Source organism: Schistocerca piceifrons, chromosome X (assembly GCF_021461385.2).
Source record: "Schistocerca piceifrons isolate TAMUIC-IGC-003096 chromosome X, iqSchPice1.1, whole genome shotgun sequence".
In the NCBI taxonomy this organism is placed as follows: domain Eukaryota; kingdom Metazoa; phylum Arthropoda; class Insecta; order Orthoptera; family Acrididae; genus Schistocerca; species Schistocerca piceifrons.
The window spans coordinates 86,060,854-86,079,254 of record NC_060149.1 but is presented as its reverse complement, the minus strand read 5'-3'; the positions used below and the strand labels follow the sequence as shown (position 1 = coordinate 86,079,254).

Genomic DNA, 18,401 nt, shown 5'->3' with positions numbered 1-18,401 from the left:
TGATTATGATCTGATGAACGATTTCCTAGGTTGTAGTTGCTATGGCCTCGTCTGATCTTTCTTTCTGCTACAAATATCTCTGCCTCGTTAGCGGACAAGAAATCAAATCCAAGTACGCCGTCATAACGCGTTTCGTTATTTGAAACTACTTGCACCCTTGCTGTGTATTTATCTTTATCTTTATTTTCACCTTCATCTTGGTCTTGGCCAAGAATTAATTCTACGTCAACTTCTCCATAGTTACGTAGTTTTCCTCCGTTTAACCCTCGCACTTTTAATAGCGGCGGTTTCAATTTATCCCGTTTATCTATGCCACACCACATTAATGAGGTCTGTGCTCCTGTGTCAATAAGTAGTTTGATGTTTCTCCCACGATATACAGCATCTATCACGAAGTCATTTTCGGTCTGATTTTCACTGGAACTAACAGGAATCACTGTCTCTGGCAAGGGGCGGACGGACTGGTGACCCGTACATCCCTATACTGAGTTAATGATCTGGCAGATTGTATGTTGTTCGCATTACCTTTTTTCTTGTTGCGACATTCTCTCGAAACATGAACCGGCATCCTGCAATGATAGCAGATTCGATTCGCTTTACAATCCTTACGCTTGTGACCCGGTTTATTGCATCTATAGCATTATACTATTGCGTTGAAAACTCTGCGTTCTTGTTTGTGCATCTCATTCGGTCGTCTTAGTGCTTCAACGAAACCAACATCTGATTCTACTGCTTTCTGAAACGTTTTACGTCATGCCAATTGAACAGCTTTTCTTACTTCCTCTCTGTGCAACCCATGAATGAATGTGTTCAAGGCTCTCTGGTCGGCTTCAAACAACTGAATGAGATTTTCATTTTCGTCTTCTACTAACTGGTACGTTTGAGAGTTGATGTTCCGAATTCTGTCGGCCAACTGCTCAATAGATTCGTCTCGTCGCATTCGCAAACTGTAAAGCTGCTCTCTGTAAAATCTGATCGCGTTTTTACGTTTAAATCTCTGAACAACAATCAACGTGAAGTATTTAGCATTCATAGAGGACTACAGACAAACTGAGCTTCTGTGGAACATACGTGAAAGTAATTATAAAAATAATGTAGTGAAAAGAGACGTTACATAAAATCTCGCTTTAAAATATGAAATCAATGAGAACGCTGAAAGGAATAAGATTAAAAATCCGAGAAGCGCGTTTCATCGCGAACACACGCACGTGACGAATAAAAAAAAAGCAGCTCAGCGGCTAATACGAAAAAAAAGATTCATATATGAAGCATTAAAATTTATCTTAGATGTGACGGAACCACGTGCAGGAATGGACAGGTCAATTGTAAATATCTCGATTTCAATAACTATTCATATTTTTAACTGAGATCTTTATTACACCAATCCATGGCAACAAAATTATTAATAAGCATATTTGTAAAATAGGAAATTTTATTATGTTCTTAGAAAGTCCCATTTTTTACATTGTTGTAATGAATAAGCTACATATAGTACATCCTAATAAATTCTTTCGAATAAGTATGTAATCGATAGATATAAACAGTAATTTCTAATTTTATTTTACTACAGTGGACCACACAAACACGTTTGTAGGAAAAAAGTAACTAAAAAGTTTGAGTTCATCTAGATAATTCTGTTTGTTTACATAAATGAATATACGTTGTAGTACGAACATAATTAGTATACATTGGTGCAGGATGATTCTATTGATATCTCTTTTGCCACACAACCGTTCCATGTGGTGTCATAAAATATTATTTGAATTCCTCTCGTACTCCATGTGCATCACAGGAAAGTCTTCAAGATACCTTTGATATAGGCCTATTCGTTAAGCCTGTATAGTTGTGAGTAGCTTCTCCCCACTCTCCAAGAGTAATTACACCATTATCTACATCTTCTGTATCCAAACTATATGGAGGTAAATAAATAGTTCTGGATGTTGCACTTTGACTTAAAAATTATGGACTTACGTACAAGCTTTTTTCACTGTTTCAGCTTTCTCAACTTTAATTAACAATGGCCTCCTAAATACTAAAAACAGAGGACATTATTCTGAAAGCGTTTTCGACAGTAAGTCGTGCGCGAGGAAGTCGGTAATTAAATATTCTTTCCTCCGACCTGGGTTACTGACCAGCATACAGTTTCGTTATATTTGTTGTCAATGGAAGTGCCTCGTCCGCTACTACAACATATGGTGTCAAATTTTCTCTTCCTGAAAGATATTCTGGAGAGGAATGTTTAATTTATTTTCTGTTAACGCTTTAGGAAACAAAGTGTTCTTAAAAACTCCTCCATCTGATATATGGCCCTGACAACCAATATGCACATACTGAAAGCAGTAATTTGCGTTTGCAGTCGCCTTTTTTGTAGTTAAATACTCACTTCCGGTATTGAAAGGATATATAATTTGCATATGTTTGCCATCTATGGCACCTACACAGTGAAGCAAGTTCCACTTCACTTCGAAATTTCTGGCAATATTCTTCTGTTCTTCATTATCCTTTGGAATCTGAAAAGTAAAACATTATCATTACTTTCTCTACTTCTTCAGAATGATGACACAGAAACCAAAGATGAAGATGCAAGTCAGCCTTCTGAAGGCAGTCTGCATCAAACACCAACTACGTCTCATGAGAAACGCAGAGAAATAGAATTACTAACCCCCCCCCCCCCCCCAAAAAAAAAAAAACCCTCAGGAATTGGAGAGAGATTCTCGAGTTGAGGAAGCTTACCAGATTTAAAAAGCTGTTAACAACAGAGATGAAAGGAGTGTGTATGAAGCATTCATCGCCAATGAAATGAGAAAATTTTCCCAGACAACACGTGAACCACAACATTGGGAATAAGCAACTTGGGGGGAAGTTTGAGAAGCAAACTCCCAGCATCACGTCATTACCGGCTGTCGTATCGGAAAACAGTGCAGAAATAAGCTGTCCAGAAGCTAACTGCGAAATTGTGTACGTCGACAATGACACTGGTGAGAGTGAAGAATTCTTTGAAGTACCAGGTATATCAGAAGAGCTCCATCAATTTGTGAGATTTAAAAAATAAGTGAAATACGTTGCACCAATTATTTGCTTACTTAAAAATTAAAATAAAAAATTATTTACATAAAATCAGTATTGAATGTTGTGTACTTACCTTTATGTAATTCTTCAACACTGATGAAGTAGTTTCACATACTTCTGGCACTATGAGGGAATATGATAGTTTGAATAAGTACATTAGCGGCTTGTACTAATTCCAGTGGCTAAAAATCGTAATGCGATGGCCAGTCAAATACTTGGTGAAATAATGTCTTAGCATTTGGTATCTTTCTTTAGAATATGAGGTGTAATTAACTGTAGTAAAAAACTGAAGTCTTCACTGGACATTCTCGTAAAATTGCAAAATAATGCACCATCTTGTGCTGCTAGATCACCTGGTATAATCGTTCGTGGGACTTCTTTAAATATTAATCTCTTCCACCATCGTTTCCTTTTCCGTTTATTTTCATTTCCATTGTTAGCTTCATGTGCGAAGACCAAGTAAGCAGCCGCCATAATCACTTTATCACCCATTTTTCCTGCAAGACCGACTCAGTGGGGCACAAATTCTGTTGCTTTTATATAAATTAACCTGCCGCATGCAACATAGGCCTCAAGGTGTTGTTGCCGGCCGCGGTGTTCTAGCGGTTCTAGGCGCTCAGTCCGGAACCGCGCGACTGCTACGGTCGCAGGTTCGAATACTGCCTCGGGCATGGATGTGTTTGATGTCCTTAGGTTAGTTAGGTTTAAGTAGTTCTAAGTTTTAGGGGACTGATGACCGCAGATGTTAAGTCCCATAGTGCTCAGAGCCATTTTTGAACCTCAAGGTGTTGTCTTTTGTAGCATACTACAAGACGACGCACGCCACATTTCCGTAGCATGCCACAATGTTACAAGATGTTGCCCCAGCGTAAACGAGCCTTTATAACTGCCATCTGGGGACTAATGTCAATAAATATAGAACGTGTGCATACGCCATGTCTGTTGACGACCTGTATGAATAATGCTATTTGATAAGCATTGTGGATTGTTTTGGCGTAACGTGAAGTGTCGGCCGGTGTGAATTGGTCTTAAGTGTCTGGGAGGAATATTTTCCGTATTTGTCGCTGCTGGAGTGGCTACTTTTGGAATGTCTCCTCAAAAATTAATTTGAACAATATGGTGAAAATAGGGAACCTTGCATCATTCGTCCGAGGATTGATTTGCCGTTTTCAGAGAGAAAATGGAATAATTGCGTGAGTGACAGCTTTCACTGACAGCTAAAGTTCTTTGCACCAGTGTTGTGTTTTGTTTTGTAACATTTGGTGTACAGAAGCAAGTGGGGAGGAATGAGTTTTTGTGGCATTAAATTTTTGAGTGTGGCTGGTTATATATTAGCATTGCATCGTTACGTCCCGCTGTTTTGTGAAGCCTCAGGTTTGCTGTTGTAATACATTAATAGTATACAAAGTCATTGTGATACCTCAGTTTAATATACTGAGACATTTTAATTGTTGACAAATTGATTGAAGCGACTAATTTACCCGGTTATGAACGATTCAGACTGTCGGTTCTAATAATTCGCACAGTTTGAGACTGCAGTAAGTGTATAAAATTTAATTATCAGTAGAATGTGCCAGGCATGCGGTATACTCAAATTACCGCAAAATTTATCCCAATTTTAGATGAGGGTAATTTGTTTGGTTTTAGTTTGTTTAAACAATTCGATCAGGAACTGGATACCAGAGTGTGTACTAAAGTGCGTAAGTCCAGGGTACACAAGCCAAACACCAGATGTATGTTGCCTGTAGTTATTGCTGTGCAGACAAAAAGATAAAATGCACTAGTGATGGAAGAGAAATGTAAATTTAGTGATAATAATTTGACTCCAATTCGTTTATGGACATCTACATAAAAGTTACGACGTATTATATTAATATGCAACGCACTGAAAGACCGCCTTAATTTTCGTGCATGTACTCCAAATTTCGTGCGTTGACACTTCCTCCGTATTAAAACTTCTTGTATACGTACTGGTATACTCACTGTACATTCTTACGCTGACGTGTATGCTCTTCTTCCAGACTACCATGTGCAGTTTCACCAAAAATTGTCTATTTTATGAGAAACTGTCGCGATATGTTCGTGGAATAACGAATTGTAACTCTGGTATTAGTGAGTTGCAATTACGCAGTACACTATCACTGTTTGTATAGATTATAAGCACTATTTATCACATGAGTAACGCGTCGTTTGACCTAACGTAATTATGGTTTCAGTAACCATTTCACATGTTTTGACTCCCAGAGAAACAAACAGTTGGTTGTCTTCCGCATTTGTTCATCACGTTCGCCCACCCAGTATTATAATTTGTTTTCGTACATTGAGTTTCCAGAAGACACATTACCAGTTTACACATTTTTGTTGTTACTTTTTAAGTGCCAGCTCTTCAAGAAACGAATGTAAGAGAATATAGAAAATTTGTGATGAATTCTCACAAAAAGTTGTCCTGTGCTTCTTTTTCCATTACTCTCCTGAAATTGTAAAATTTTTTACGTTTTTTTCCTCATATCTTACACTGTTGATAATTAAAAAGAGCTCTAATATGGTTCCTAAAATTGTGTGGCTGCATTGCTCTTAAGAAACACACAAGTGTGTAGCATTATATCCTCATGTAGCAGAGTTTATATGGTATCATGAACCTATTTCGTTCTACATATGTTAACTAGATCACAAATTATGTTTTTGCCCTACTTGATACATGTTGTGATATTAAAAGAACCAAAGATGAATCCAGAATGAACAAGTTTAGTTGCACTTCCATTTCAAATTTAAACTTTATAAGAATAATTACTGTTTAAGGAGTGCTATTTCTGAACATTTTGGGTTTCTATTGTAACTTAGGTGCCAATTATAAGGGACAGAAAATGAGGCTTATGTATGAAACACTGAAGCGTGTAATATTTCTTTCACATTTTTGGGTAATAGAAGTATTAAGAATAATGTCACAAATATTGTAATATTTTAGATCCAACCTGCCATCAGCACTTTATTCTAGTTTGAAAAACTCAGTGATGTTGACAAAATAATACTTACAAAATATGTCACCACATTCCAGATAATGTTGTATTAATAACCATTCTGTTCAGCATTTGTGAAGGCTGCTGAAATGACATGGGCGTATTTTTCATCATTAATCAAGTTGTGGGTGTATTAACTGAGAAAAGTGTCCAGTAGACACTTTGTATGCTTTTATACTCTTCACCTTCTTTGCACCGTTTCAACTCTACATTAGCAATGAAAAGTACATCATTTTACCCATATCCGACCCAGGAATAAAAATTTGTATTCGGTATTCTCCTCAAATTAAATATGCTGTCAATAAACCTTCAGAGCTTATGTAGCAGCTTAAACTGTTCCTACTAACATAAATTCAATTCTTGCGATGAATATTCCAATCAGAAATATCAAATATTGTATAATAATGGCTAATAAACCACCAGATTGTTTGACTTGCAGTAACTTAATGCTTAGGGACTTTGTTTGAAGATATGCAAATGTTAAGTGTGAACAGTTTAATGCAAGCTATGCTGGTTGTGTGTCAGTGCCAAGAGAAAGGAGAAACTTAGGCCATTATCTTTCCCAACAACATGCATCTCTGGTTTAATGATGTCACTGTGTGTGTGTGTGTGTGGAGGTGAGGCATTGGACTCGTAATCAGGAGGCTGGTGCTTCAGATCTCTGTCCAGCCATCCCGATTTAGGTTTTCTGCAATTTCTGTATTCCTATAAGGTAGATTCAGGCATGGTTCTTATGCAATGGTACAACCGAGTGTCTTCCCCAATTCAAGCTTGTGCTGGGCCTCTAATGACCTTGTCATCAACAGGACATTAAACTGTAATATTTCTACTTTTTTTCAATGGTGATTGCACCCTTGTGGCTAAAACAGTATGAGGTAAAATGGTCCCCCATTTGGATATTGATGTGGCACTACTGAGGATGATGATATTGTCCTCAGAAAAAATATAACAGTCTGTTGGTCGTAGTGTGGAATTTTAGATCCAGTAACTGTGTAAGTAGGTTAGACAGTTGGGAAAGAGAAATGAGTAGGTTGAAGTTATTGTAGGAATTGATGAAATTTCGTGTTATGAAATCATGATTTTTTAGTCAGGTGAATGCAGGATTATCAACAGACAATCAAATATGTGTAATGAAGGATTAGCAGCACAAGAGGAGGAAGTTTGCTTGGAAAAGGCCTTTAGATATGGCTTCCTGTATCTCCAGTGGGATTACATCATGGTCATATAGTGATTCTGAAATCAGATAGTGGATTGTAAGGCATACCAAGGAGCAGATACAGATTTGGCTCACAGTTCAGTAATGAAGAACAGTAGATGTAAGTATAAAATAATCATAAGGAGAATGATGTGGAAAGAAGTGGGATATGGAAGTTCTGAGGAGTGATGAGGTGCATTTGAAGTTCTCTTAGGCTGTAGATATTGTGATAATGAATATGACAATAGGCAGTTCAGTTGAAGAGGAATGGACATCCCTAAAAAGAGAAATCACAGAAGTCAGACAAAAACAGCTACAAGGAAGGTAACTGCAAAGGAACCATGGGTAACAGAAGAAATGCTTAAACTGATCAGTGAAAGAAGGCAGTACAAAAATGATCAGGAAACGCCAGGAACACAGCACTATGTCACTTAGGACTGACATAAATATGAAGATTTGTTTCTATGGCTAGTGAACGAAAAATGGCAATCAAGAAAACTGATTTTTGACTGATGTTGACCAGAGAATTTTAGAATGATACTGACATTGTTGTCCAGCCAATGTTCATGGCTATACAGGCCACAGTACACAACCATTAAGTTACAGGAGGAACTGTTTGGAGAATTGCTAGAAGAGGTAAGACATTGTGGATCCAGTGTTAGAGTCATAGTTTAAGAGAGGTTTGAAAGACTTGTGACCAAATAAGGCAGTAATCATAGACAACAGTCCTTTGGAATTTCTGAAATTGACTATTCAAATTATTTTTTGGAATCTATGAGACTGGAGACATACCATCTGACAGCTGGAGAAATATCATCTACCCAAAACTAGAAGTTAGCAAGGGAAGGTGAGAGCGAGAACTATCAATCAATCAACTAAATAACTCAAGCATCAAAGTTCCTGATAAGAATAACACAAACAAGAATAGAAAAGGAAACTGGGGATCTGTTGATGATCAGTTTGGCTTTAGAAAAGGTAAAGGCACCAAAGCGGCAGTTGTGACATTGCAGTTAATAATAGAAACAAGAATTAAGAACTATTACAACAATTCGTAGGATTTTTTGACCTAGAAAAAGAAATTCAACAGTGTAAAATGGTGCAAGATGTTTGAAACTCTAAGGAAAATAGGTGTAAGCTATAAAGGAAGATGTATAATGTACAATATGTACAAGAACCAAGAGGGAAAAAGAATAACAAAAGACCAAGAACAAAATGCTCAGGTTTGGAAGGCTAAAAGATAGTGGTGCACATTGTCACCCCTCCTGTTCAATCTATACATCAAAGAAACAATGGTGGAAATAAAAGAAAGGTTCAAGAGTGGGATTGAAGTTCAGGATAAAATGGTATCAATGTTAAGATTTGCTGATGGGGTTGCTATCATCAGTGAAGGTGAAAACGAATGAAAAAGCAGGCTAGAACTGGCAGAGGGCATTCCTGACCAAAAGATGGCCATTGATATCAAATGTAGATCTTAATTTGAGGAACGTATCTTCTAGATGTACATTTTAATCACATTTGTGTTTGGAAGTGAATCACAGACTGAGGGGAAACCAGAAAAGGAGAGAATCAAAGCATTTGAGATGTGGTCTACAGAAGGATGTTGAAAATTAGGTGGACAGATAAGAAATGAGGTGGTTCTCCTCAGAATTGGTGAAAATAAAAGCTCATCTGGTTTTGATAATTTTTGCAATAGTGCAAAATATTTGTTTCCTTGTAATAAGCCTGGTCTTATCTGAAATATGTAATACATCAAAAACTTGTGGAATTTTTCCAGAGAGACTGAAACATACCATTGTGAAATCTCTTTTAAGAAAGGTAATAGCAGAGATGTCAATAACTACAGAGCTGTTTCACTGCTGACATCAATTTCCAAGTATCTCACCTGAATGGCAATAATATCTACAGCAAATCACAGTTTGGGGTTCAGAAGAATTGCTCTAATGAGAATACCATTTACATTTTCACTCACCTAATTTTACAATTACTAAAAATAAAATAGCACCAGGTGGTATTTTCTGTAACATATCTAAGGCATTTGCCGGCCTGAATTACAGTCTTCTCCTAAAGTTATATGGGATTGAGGGTATACCCAACAATGGATAATGTCCTATTTAACCAAAAGAATGCATAAAGTTGTATTTAGTAGTTCAGCCAATATAGTCCTGGAACTAGGGAGAAATCATGTGTGGGGTTCCCCAAGCAGTCTTAGATACACTATTGTTCCTTATATGTGTAAAACATCTCATGTCAAATATACAGGGCGTTCAGAAATTCCCATTACAGACTTCTAGGACTTGTAGAGGGGAAAGATTTCCATTCCATGACAGTTTCAACCCAGGTGTTTAACTTATCCACTTCTGGTTGAGGAACTGAGCTGGGCATGACGCAGTACAGTTACTAGGTAACAATTGGAAAGGAAACATAATTAAACATACATTTGTCACTTAAGCACATTTGTTTGTGTTAACACTTAAACACTATGTGTTTACATAATTCCAAAACAAAAAAGAATCCAACATTATGTACATACAGAACACTACTTATGCATTACAACAGCAGCTCGATGTAATGTCCACCAGCATTGCTACAGACAGTCTACCTACGAAGCATACTCTGGTACACTCTCTTCATCCCACCTGATGTCTCTTCATTTTCTTGTGCAGCGGCCGAAACTCGTGCCAGCAGATCTTCCTCTCTCTCCTCAGGAGTCTCGTAAATTAAGCTTTGAATACAACCCAGAGGAGTTACATATAATGATCGTGGTGGCCAGCCTATCCGTCTTACACCATATTGTCTGCCGAGATACCCGTGAACTGCATGTGAGGAGTGAAGGGGTGCACCATCATGCTGAAACAAATTTCATGATGGCACAGGTTTCTTGTTTTCTAGGAAGATCAAGTGTGCAGGACCAGCTAGCTAGAGTTGAAGGAGTTATGGCCCAGTCACCTGACCACTGAGAATACTTGCCCACCCGTTAATACCAAACTGGTGCTGTGATGTGTGGCACAAGAGATTTTATCTGTCCTTACATGGCTGTTTTGTGAATTCAGAACACAGTCCCTAATGAACTTACACTCACCTGTGAACAGAACTCAATGTGGAAACAGCTCAGTGTCAATGCAGAGGTGCAGCCACCATGTGCAGTAGGCAATGTGTTTGGAAAATAGGCTGGACCCATTGAGAGTACCTTTTGTAAGTGGTATGGATGTAATCATTGTGCACACAGAATGTCCCAAATGATACACCCATTACACACGATTTTGTTTGAGTACTCGTTAGGGGGATCTCTTCAGTGCAATGCAGTACTTCTTTGTCAAAATCAGGTGTGCGATGTTGCTATGGAACACCACAGTCCTGCATCCTCACAGTGAAGGTACATGTTTCTTGGAGCTGCTGCATAACTTGGGCAAAAAGTTTGTATGATGGTGTGCTGCATTGCAGAAAGCATTTGTGATACAGCCGACTAGCAGCTCTTCCGTTACCTTGAGCTTCGCCATACACAAGGAGTGTGTCTGTGTATTTTGAAAACGTGCCAAACCATGTTTACTGTATCAGAGATGCACAGGCATTGAATAGATCTCACAACAAGGCAGACATTAAGTGATATCAGGTGACCATCAGACACAGTATATGTCATCTTGTCTACCCAATTGCATACCAGACAAGAAATTCTGGGACTTTTCTCTTTCCCTCAGCAGACATGGACGTGTTTCAGATTTGAATTGAAACCGTTGTAGAATGGAAATGGTACAATTCTGGACATGGCTTTCTATTCAAAGTGGTATGTACTCACTCCACTCTACAAGTCCTAGAAGTTTGTAATGGGAATTTCCGAACACCTGTATAACAAGCAGAATTAGTTCTTTTTGGAGATGACACTAATATTGGATTGCCAAGCATGCATACAGAAATAGAAGAGATGGTGACTAATGTTTTCAAAAGTATCAGACGGTTTTCCGCAAATTGTCTCAATTTTAAAAAGACTCAAACATGTTCAGTTCTGAATGTGTAGGGGTACAAACCAATGACAAGTGTAACATTTGGTGAGGTGGAAACATCAAAATGCTTAGGTGTCCATATCGATGAGAATTTAAATTGGAAAAAGCACATTTTGGAACTCGCTAAACATTTTATCTAAGCCATATTTGCACTTAGTCATTGCAAATCTTCGGGAGAGACAAATCAATAAGTGGACATATTTTTCATATTTTCATCCAACAATGTCATATGGAATAATGTTCTAGGGCACCTCATCTTTAAGAAAGTCTTTGTTGCTCAGAAATGTTAGAATAATATGTGGTGCTTGCCCACGATTGTCTTGTTGACGTGTGTTTCAGCAGTTGGGCATTTTGATTACAGCTTCACAGTATATGTATTCCTTCATGAAATTTGTTGTAAATAATCCACTACAACTTAAAAGCAATAATGATGTACATAATTACAATACCAGAAGGAAAAATGACATTCACTATTCCGCATTAATGTTGTCTCTAGCACAAAAAGAGGTGCACAATGCTACAACAAAAATTTTTGATCACTTACTCTGTGATATGAAATGTGTGACAGGCAGCAACGTAAAATTTGGGAACAAACTGAAAAAGTTTTTCCTTGACAACTCCTCCTATTCTGTAGAACAGTTTCTATTATTATAATGTGTTAAAGTTGGTGGTTAACAATTACTAACTCTCGTCTGTGTATTGAAAAAAAAATAATAATAAAATGTTTAACATGTAGCCATGTTTACGAGTTAGTTTGTGATGTGAATGTAAAATTATTCAGTCCACATCAATATGATGTATTGTGTAAAATGATCCATGGAATATGAAACTAAGTAACTAACTAAGGAGTAATATCGATGAGAGAAACTGACAGGATGAGAGGAGAGGTGTTAACATATCAGAGAATAACTTCAACGGTACTCAAGGGAGCAGTAACAAGTAAATACTGTAGGGGAAGGCAGATATTGGAACATATCCAACAAATAATTGATGAAGTTGGGTGCGAGTGCTACTCTGAGGTGAAGAGGTTGTCACAGGAGAGGAATTAACGGTGTGTATCAAACTGTTCAGAAGACTGATGAGACAAAAAAAATTAATAATGGAAAAGAAAATATGCACCTGAATGAGCAACTATTATTATTATTGTGTAAAAATTGCCATATCAAGGTACACAGAGTCATGGGCCTCCACCTACTGGTTCTGCAGATAATGAAGAGATTGAAGAACTGTGTGATGAGTTAAGAGAAATGATTCAGTTCATTAAAGGAGGTGAAAATTGTGCTGGGAGACTGGATTTGGACAGTAAAAAAAGGAAGAGAAGGAAAAATAGGAGGAGGACTGCGGTAAAGGAATGAAAGGGGAAGCCATCTGATAGCATTTTGCAAGAACACAGTTTGAACATTGGTGACACTTGGTTCAAGAACAATGAAAAAAAAATTGTATGTGCAAGAGACTTGGTTATTCTTATATAATGGTAAGAGGCAGAATTAGAAACCAGGTATAAAACTACAAAACAATTCCAGGTATAGATCTGTATCTGATTGTAATTTATTAGTTACGAAATGTAGCTTAAAGCTGAAGAAGCTATGAAGGGCAGAAAAGTAAATAGAGGCACAGGGATGTGTTGAAACGAAAAGAAGTTGTTGAGAGTTTCAAAGGGAGCATTAGGCAACAACTGTGTAAAATGGGCTATAGAATTACAATATGAGATTGATGGGGAGCTGTAAGAAAGCAAATATTGAATGCAGATGGGGAACAACAAGGCGAACAGACAAATCTCAGGAGAGAGGTGGGAGGCAGGGAGGGGGTTGAGGAGAAGCATCTAGTGGCTTGTGGGAGAGTTTAGAGCTGTCTGTTGGCTAGCTAGGGGTGCAGGTAGAGGGGGCAGGTGCCAGATGGTTGGGCATGTGATTGCATAGACTAGGGTGTGAGATAACAGCACACAAATAGCTGATGTGGGGACACAAGTTGGGTGGGGTTTCTGGGGCATGGGAGTGCACTCTATTGGGTGGGGGTGTGGGAGGTGAGGAGGCAATGAGTTAGTAAGTTTAGTCCAGGAATGTTACGGGAGTGAAGGATGTGCTGTAAGGATAGCTCCCATCTGTGCATCTCAGAAAAGCTGCTGGTGTTGAGGAGGATCTAGATGGCACGGGTTGTGAAGCAGCCATTGAAATCTTGCATGTTATGCTCTGCTGCATGTTGTGCCACTGGGTGGACCACCTTGTTGTTTTTGGCAACAGTTTGGTGGTGGCCATTCATTGTAGTTGACAGGTGATTGGTTGTCATAACAATGTAAAATGCTATGCAGTGGTTGCAGCAGAGCTGGTATATAACATGGCTGCTTTCACAGGTGGCCTGGCCTCTGATGGGGTAGGATGAGCCTGTGACGCGGGACTGGAGTAGGTGGTTCTGGGTGAGTGTATTGGGCAAGTCTTGCATCTGGGTCTTCCACAGGGGTATGATCCCTATGGCAGGGGATTGGGGGTGGGAGTGGTGTAGCGATGGACTAGAATGTTGTGGGGGTTGGGAGGGTGGTAGAATACCACTTTGGGGAGAGAGGGGGGGGTGGAAGTATCTTGGGTAGGATGTCCCTCATTTCAGGGCATGATGATACATAATCACATCCATGACAAAGGACTTGGTTCAGTTGTTTCAGTCCGAGGTGGTATTGGGTGACAAGGGGGTGCTCTATTGTGGCTGGTTCTTCGGATGGCTGTGAGGATCAGGTGTGGTGAGGATGTGGCATGGGAGATCTGTTTGTGAATTAGGGCTGGAGGGTATTGATTGTCTGCTGAAGGCCTTTGTGAGGCCCTCAGCATACAGGGTGAGGGAGTTCCCATCACTGCAGATGCATCCTACCATGGGTGGCCAGTCTGTATGGGAAGCATTTTTTGGTGTGGTAGGGGTGGCAACTGTCAAAGAACTGTTGGTGATTGGTGGAGTTGATGTGGATTGAGGTGCGGATGGAGCCATCTGAGAGGAGGAGATAAACATCTTTGTGGCCCGATGGGCGGAGGAGGACCAGATGAAGTGGATGGGAGAGAAGGTGTTAAGGTTGTGGAGGAATGAGAGTAATGCGTCCTGGCCTTGGGTCCAGATCATAAAGATGTCATCAATAAAACTAAACTAGACCAGGGTGAATTACGATCAGACTTAAAGATTAATGTTATAATCACACTACTGAAGAAGGTAGGTGCCGAGAGATGTGAAAATTACTGAACCATACGTTTAATATCTCATGGTTGCAAAATACTAATTCATTGTGTGCAGAAGAATGGGATGACTTGTGGAAGACAACCTGAGAGAGGAATTGTTTGGGTAGCAGAGAAAGGTAGGAATGCACAATGCGTCACTGATGCTGTGACTTGTAACAAAATATATGTAATGTCCCTTTTGCTAAAACAAGCAGTAAACTGCACAGTGTGAGTAATTAAACATCATACAGCAGTCACACTGTGAACTGATTTATTCATCTCATAACATAGAAGTAAAGGAAAATGCAAAGCAATACTGGGCCGAAGGCATAGCTTAGTGTAGAGGTTAAAGAAAGGCAAGCCTATGTTTATAGCATTTGTAGACTTAAAGAATGCATTTGGAAATGTTGATTGGAGTATGGTCTTTAAAATTCTGAAGGTGGTAGGGGTACAATACATTGAGGTAAATGTTGTGTACAAGTTGTGAAGAAACCAGATTGCAGTTAAAAGTCTAAAATAAGGCCATGAAAGGGATGGAGTGATTGAGAAGGGAGTGAGTCACGGTTGTAAACTATCCTTGATGTAATTTAGTCTGTACATTGAACAGGCAGTAAAGGAAACCAAGTAGAAATTTAGAGACTGGATTAAAGTCGAGGGAGAAGAAATAAAAACTTTGAGGTTTGCCGACGACATTGTAAATCTCTCAGGGGGAGCAAAGGATTTAAAAAAGCAGTTGAATGAAATAGACAGTGTCTTGAAGGGAGAATAGAAAATTAACATCAACAACAGCAAAACAGGGTTAATGGAGTGTATTCGAATTAAATCAGGCAATGCTGAGGTAGTTAGGTTGGGAAATGAGACACTAAAAGTACCGTAGTACATGAGTTTTGTGGTTTGGCCGGTAAAAATAATAAAGTAACTGATGATAGCTAAGGCAGGGAAGATAGAAACTGTAGATTGGCAATAGCAAAAAAAGCGTTTCTGAAGAAGAAAAATTTATCAAATATTGATTGAAGTGATAGGAAGTCTTTTCAGAAGGTATTTGCATGGAGTGTAACCTTGTATGGAAGTGAGTGTGGATTGTAAGCAGCTCAGACAAGAAAATTATGGAAGTCTTTGAAGCATGGTGCTACAGAAGAATGCTAAAGATTATGTGGCTAGATAACATAACTAATGAGGAGGTACTGAATAGAATGGGGAGAGAAGAAATTTGGGGTGTAACTCGACTAAAACAAATGAGGCACTGAGAACCGTAAGGGTCTAAAGTAGAGATGGGCAAACTCAATCATCCTTGGGAACTAGTTCACTGCTGATTGTTCTATTTTGGGAACAGTTCATTTTTACTTGTTCACCGTTCATTTGTGCTTGGTATATGGCTCTTATGAAAAACTGAAAACTAGTAGTGTAGGTGACTGAAGTACAGAGTACTTCAGTCACCTACACTACTAGTTTTCTGGAGTACAGAGGTTTTATTTATTACAGAATTCTTACACACTTTTAGAAGTAATTTCCGGGATTCTGCAGAGCCTCTCCTTTAGACAACTGTAGCGTTGTGTGGCTGATCGCAGGGAAATAATATAGGGTGGCGCACGGAAAACCAGCCCCAAGTACAGACTGCTCGCCAATTACGGACGATGTGTTGCCCGTTACGAGCAGATACAACAGACAGACAAACATGTAATAAGTAGGCAGTGAAGAAATAACAAGCTAATGCAAGCAACAATTGTGAAACAATCGATGACGATGTGTAGAGAGCTGGAGTAGAGAACATGAAAATCTCGCGCGACGTGCATGGACTATAGCTCATGTGGTCTTGCAAACCTTTGGTGGCTGTTTCCCAACTTAATAGACCACAAGTGTCTTGTATAAAATTCTTCATTTCGACTTCCACGACATAGCTATGCTACGTTGTAAACAATAATCGTTTACACCCTATATATACTTCACGTTGTCTCTGAGTTCATAGGCGAAGTAGAGACTTTATGGAAGCATAAAATAAAATGTGGTTTTCTCATCATACTTGCGTCACACGCTTAGTAAAAATTAGGTTCTTATGTTGCATTATTAAAGTTAATGCAGCAATAATAATAATATTAAGTTTGCAGTAATACAGTTTTTGGCTTGAAAGCTCCTTCTGAACAAATGTTTTTGAGATAATAAGTAAATACGATTTTATGGCAATCTATGTTTTTTCAAATGGAGAGGCACTGCTTTTCCTACTGAGCCAAAATGACTCACAACCCACCTAACTAGCAGGTAATGCAAATTGGAAACAACCAAACTTAAAAATAATTAGAGCCTTCCTAAATGTAATGTTTTGTATATGAAAGATACACGAAAATCATTTTATATGAATTTTCTTACACTAAAAATTAAGCAAATTATTGAAAGTTACTTGCTAAATCAAGTTGATGAAACCAAAAAATATATGAATAACAAAAAAAACTTGCCGTGTTATAAGTATGTCTTCTGCTGTTCATTGATATAATGAAGTTACCTGAAAAGACCTACCTATTAGATACAATGTAATTTTTATGTAATTTACGTAACTATAAAATACTTTTTAATTACCGGTCGTGGACGCTGAATAGCCAGAACCAAGTGCAAGAACAGTTTGGAACACATGTAAAATGGGCAAGCGCAGTGAACGAAACGAACAACTGGATACTGAACAACTAAGAGCAGTCAGCAGTGGAACTGAGACAGGTGGTCATGCGAAGAACAACTAGTGCGGCCGAGGGAGACTGAGACTGAGACAAGCACGGGACCGAGGTTGGAACGAGAACTGCCAAAGTGACCGCCGTGACCGAAGTTAACTACAAGCCGATCGTTCCTCGTTCCCGATAACTATAAGTAGAGCGTCGCAACCGAAGTGAACTATGAACCGATCGTTCCTCGTTCCCGGGAACTATAAGTAGACTGCCGCGACCGAAGTGAACTATGAACCGATCTTCCTCTCGGTCCTTTTGTTCCTCTCGGTCCTTTCGTTCATCTTGGTGAACCGTTCCTTTGCACCCGTTTGTTCGCGAACTACCCATCTCTAGTCTAAAGCACAGCAGTGATCGATTGTGGGGTTGTAGAAGTATCTGTTCTCCTGACATCTGTTGATATTACAGTGATCCAGATTCATCTGTACTGTAGGTCCACAACATGTATATGAACATTCATGAAAAGCTGCCTGACTGGTTTTTCTGATATCTGATTACATATGGTTCCAATGGTGGTATGCTTTTTAGACCCTTATGGTTCTCAGTGCCTCAAATGATCAGTTGACAGGAGATGATATGAGAGATCAAGGGATTGTCAGTTTAGTATTGGAGGGAAGAGAGAGAGAGAGAGAGAGAGAGAGAGAGAGAGAGAGAGAGAGAGAGAGGGGGGGGGGCTGGGGGAGGGGGCGGGGTACAAATTGTAGGAGGAGACCAAGAGATGAATACTGTAAGCAGGTTTAAATGAATGTAGTTTGCAGTAGTTATTTGGAGATAAAGGTTGCACAGGATAGACGAGCACGAAGAGCTGCATCAAATCAATCTTCGGACTGAAGACCACGATGACAACAGCTTTTCTCCAAGCTGGAAGCCAAATTGATTTTTCGGAATCTCATAATTTTCAGTAAAGTTTCGAATCGGATAGTAGCAGCTTTTTCGAATATTTTTGACAGAACTGGAAGAAGAGAGAGAGAGCATGACAATTTCCCATATCTTCTCTTAACCCTTTTCCTAACACCATTTTTTTCTGTGCACTTGAGCAACTCTGGGGAAACATCCACATTTAAAAGATTGGTTTAATATTATAAATATTGAGTCTCCAATAATTTTATGCACAAATTTAATGACTTTTGTTGGTGCTTGCAGAGTTTCTGTTTTTCAGTGTTAGTGTTATATTTTCTGCATCAATTGTTGATGTTTCTGCATCAACTGTTGATGTTTCT

The 18,401-nt window shown here is 38.8% G+C and overlaps 1 protein-coding gene across 1 annotated transcript in view; it reads left to right on the top strand.

Moving 5' to 3' along the window:
- Positions 1-4,311: 4,311 nt before the first annotated feature.
- The window catches only part of LOC124721704 (dual serine/threonine and tyrosine protein kinase-like), a 333,620-nt gene continuing 319,530 nt past the window's right edge, over positions 4,312-18,401 (top strand). Inside the window, exon 1 of the mRNA XM_047246790.1 lies at positions 4,312-4,443. The gene's annotated coding sequence lies outside the window, so the exon portion shown is untranslated. The remainder of the gene's footprint in view (positions 4,444-18,401) is intronic.